At 53.2% G+C, this 4,351-nt stretch overlaps 1 pseudogene; it reads right to left on the reverse strand.

Annotated features, from left to right (window-relative positions):
- Nucleotides 1–1,308: 1,308 nt before the first annotated feature.
- LOC147983384 (uncharacterized) lies at nucleotides 1,309–2,642 on the reverse strand (annotated as a pseudogene).
- Nucleotides 2,643–4,351: the final 1,709 nt, after the last annotated feature.

The following is a 4,351-nucleotide window of genomic DNA, read 5'->3' on the forward strand; positions in this document are numbered from 1 at the left end:
AACCCCTATTTCTCCGTGCTTCGTCCAAACATTATAGTGTGGCATGAAACCCTTATAAAGCAGGTGGGTGTGAAGGATTTTCCGGTCAGAGTAAGACTTCGTATTCCCACATATAGGGCATGGACAACACATAAAACCATTCTGCTTGTTTACCTCGGCCACTTCGAGAAAATTATGCAGGCCCTTAATGTACTCGGAGGTGTGTCTGTCACCGTACATCCATTGCCGGTTCATCTGCGTGCATTATATATAATTGTGTATGTCAAAAGTAAGAAAATTAGACAAGTATCTATCTAAAGTAAGAATTGTTTTTCTTTCAGAAAGAAGATAAGAACAAGAGGCTCACCACGGTGGTGCCGGCGACGAGATCAGCGCGGGCGATCGGCGGCGGTGAAGACGGGGACGGGACGTGACGGACCGGTAAACCTATGCAAATCTTGGGGGAAATGGAGCTTGGAGGTCGACCTTCGAGAGGAGAAAACTTAACTAGCGTGGCTCGGGCATTTCAGCGAACACCTCATGTGCATAGGAGGTGAGCTAGACCACCCAAATGCCCTCCCCTCGCAGGCCAGAAAAATAGAGCACTGTGGAGTGCTCTGCTGCGGCGAGGGGGTATACATAGGCAACTCATTTGTCCCGGTTCGTGGCCGGAACCGGGACTAAAGCTCCCCCTTCTGTCCCGGTTCAAGCCACGAACCGGGAACAATGTATGTGGGCCAGGAGCAAGGCCCATTGATCCCGGTTCGTGCCAGGAACCGGGATAAATGGGTCCAGACGAACCGGGACCAATGCCCACGAGGCCTCGGCTGGCCCCCTGGGCTCATGAACCGGGACGTATGCCCCCATGGGTCCCGGTTCGTGACTAAACCAGGACTAATGGGCTGGCCAGGCCCCAACCAAATCCCTGTTTTCTACTAGTGAGGCCCGTCTATCCTAGCCATCCATTTTTCACATCGCGACTCGTGCTAGCACATTTCTTTTTTTGTTTCTCTCACATAGGACATGTTTTGAATTTCAAACTTCCACAGCACATCAAAGCTTTCTATCTAGAATTTGGGATAAAACTGTCAGATTTTTTTGTCCAATATAAATATACGAATTAAGATATTTTTGGTTAAAAAAATCTTATTTTTAAAATTTATGTCGGACCAAAAATATGAAAGTTTTATCTCACGTTCTTTTTAGGAAGCTTTATTGTGCTGCACAGTTTGGGATTCAAGATATGTTATATATGAGAGAAACAAAAAAAAGAAATTTACATGTAAAATGTTAGTTGTGTTGCACAGATCTCAAAGCAATATTGGAGAGCTAAGATAGATGGGTCTGGATGCAGGTGCTCAAAAAATCTGCGTCCGGCCCAATGATGGTGAGGGTCTCTAGGGCGGGGCTTTTGTCAAGCAGGAAGGCGAGGTCACTGTCCTCCATAGCATCGATGGAGAGGCCGAGCTCCCGGAGGTTGGGGAGCTCCCGAAGGTTGGGGAAAGCGGCGGAGCGCGGGACGATGGCCGAGTCCGGGAACCTCCAGGCGCCAAGGAAGAGGCGGGTGAGGGTGGGCAGTGGAAGAGCGTGGCGGGGAGGCGGAGGTCGAGTGGCCACGGGCCGTTGATGAAGGCGAGCTCCCGGACGCCCTTGGCGGTGAGGACGTCGAGCCAGCTGGTGATCTCGCCCCGGTGCACGTCCATGGTGCTGCAGGTGAGGTGGACGCAGCGGAAGGGCCCTGGGTGCGCCACGAGCGCGCGGGTGACCATCTCGGCGACGCCGGGCGAGTCCTCGCCGAAGGCGGGCCACCCTCCTGGGAGGAAGTGGGTGTTGGCGCCGCCTCCTCGCAACGCCGCTTCTTCTTCTATCTCTTACCGCCTCTCACAGCTCTCTCTCCCTTTCTATGGTTGTTTCTCTCAAGAACACACACATTGAAGAAACTCCAAACACACACACGCACACACCCATGTAGCAAGGAAGAGAACCAGCTAGCTTTGCCGGGAGGCTCTCTTCCTTGGTTACACAAATGTTACATTGTTTCTCAGCCCTCGTCATTTCATTACTGAAAAAAAAAATTATATACACAGGAGGTTGGCCTTCACGCACAACCCGGCAAGGCCACTAAGTCACATATGGATTAACCGGCCACTAACTAATCTATGCACTACACACGTACTAGCTACGTGCATCACGTCCGCCACTCATGCAGCATCTCCTGAACGGACGCACGGGCCTGGCCATGATGATAGCTAACAACTCATGCATCTAACAGCCGGACCAGAGCTTACCGGATCACCCGGCTCAACCTGTCATGCTCCAGCCTCTTGCGCGTCTTGCCGCTTCACGCAGCACCATGGCTTCACGCTGCTTCGGCATCTCGCCATACTCGCTGCATCGCGCGGCAGCGCGGCATCTCGCCTCCTCCGCACATCTTCGCTGAAACATGGCAGGACTCGCTACTCCGTAGACTATCTAAGTTACATGCATGACTGAAAACAAATATGCAGATACAAATATCAAGATTAGTGTTAACATTCACCTCCTAATCTTGATATCACATCTTCCATGCGGATCACCTGCCGACTCTTGACGACGCCATCGCAGCGCCCCAGCCGCTTGTCGTGGATGACACCATCGCAGCGCCGATAACCATCGCGCACCATCTCCTCGTGGACGACTCCTTCACGACATCGAGCACCACGCCATCAACATCTTGCGGCATCGCACCACAACATTTGTTGGCTTCGCACCAACTCCTCATGATGACGATGGCATCGCACCATCGCCGTCGGCATCGCACTAACCAGAGTGACGGCATTGCGCCGCCGTACATCTTCTGAGCGGTATGGCACCACGTCTCCTCCTAGCGGCATCACACCGCAACCGGCCACCAGCGGCATCTCGCCGCCGACGGCCTCCACCTCACGCCGATGTCCTCCACCTCACATGGAGTCCGCCGCATCACCGCCGCCGCCGGATCGACGAGGCTCTAATGCCAATTGTTGGCGCCGCCTCCTCGCAGCGCCGCTTCTTCTTCTACCTCTTACTGCCTCTCACAGCTCTCTCTCCCTTTCTATGGTTGTTTCTCTCAGAAACACACACATTGAAGAAACTCCAAACACACACACGCACACACCCATGTAGCAAGGAAGAGAACCAGCTAGCTTTGTCGGGAGGCTCTCTTCCTTGGTTACACAAATGCTACATTGTTTCTCAGCCCTCTCGCCATTTTCATTACTGAAAGCAAAGTTTATATTCACAAGAGATTGGCCTTCATGCACAACCCGGCAAGGCCACTAAGGGCATGTACAATGGTTGATAAGATCGTCTTATCTTAAGTTTTGCATGTAAATTAAAGATGACAGAAAAACATGTCTACAATAAGTCATCCCTTAGTCTTATCTTCAGTAATTAGTTGTTCCTAAAAACATGGTGAGACAAATTGTGCTAAGAGATCATCTCTTGTCTTCTCTTAAATAAGATAAGACAAATCTTCTCTTTTGATTTCTCTCTCCTTCATCTCATTATTTATCCTAAGTGACACTCTTAAGATAAAACCATTGTACATGCCCTAAGTCACATACGGATTAACCAGCCACTAACTAATCCATGCACTACACACGTACTAGCTACATGCATCACGTCCGCCACTCATGCAGCATCTCCTCAACGGACGCACGAGCCTGGCCATGATGATATCTAACAACTCATGCATCTAACAGCCGGACCAGAGCTTACCGGATCACCCGGCTCAACCTGTCACGCTCCAGCCTCTTTGCGTGTCTTGCCGCTTCACGCAACACCACGGCTTGACGCCGCTTCGGCATCTCGCCATACTCACCGCATCGCACGGCAGCGCGGCATCTTGCCTCCTCCGCACACCTTCGCTGAAACATGGCAGGACTCGCTACTCCCTAGACTTCTAAGTTACATGCATGACTGAAAACAAATATGCAGATACAAATATCAAGGTTAGTGCTAACAGTGGGTGTCGTCGAGGACAAGGGGCACGGAGCGCCAGAGCGGGCGCCAGCGCGAGGCGAGCGCCGCGGTGCGGGCGGCATCGGCGGCAGGGAGGCGGGAGATGATTTCGCGGAGGAGCTGGTCGGGGAGGAGGCTGATGCGGTCGGCGCCGCCGGGGACCCAGGCCGCGCCGGCGAGCGAGAGCGGGCGGCGGTGGAGACGGGCGGGTCGGGCAGGGATTCGTAGACGTGCTGCGTCATGGTGTAGATGGTGAGCCCGAGCACCCCGGGGTGGAAGCCGCGGCTGTGCTGGAAGGCCTCGGCCTGCTCCCTGCTGACATGGATGAATGGTCCCGGACCGGCGGCCGCCATCGTCGGGGATTTTGGGGGAGCGCAGGCGGTGAAGACTG

The sequence above is a fragment of the Triticum urartu genome, chromosome 2A, assembly GCF_056163025.1.
Source record: "Triticum urartu cultivar PI428250 chromosome 2A, HENAU_Tu73, whole genome shotgun sequence".
Classification (NCBI taxonomy): domain Eukaryota; kingdom Viridiplantae; phylum Streptophyta; class Magnoliopsida; order Poales; family Poaceae; genus Triticum; species Triticum urartu.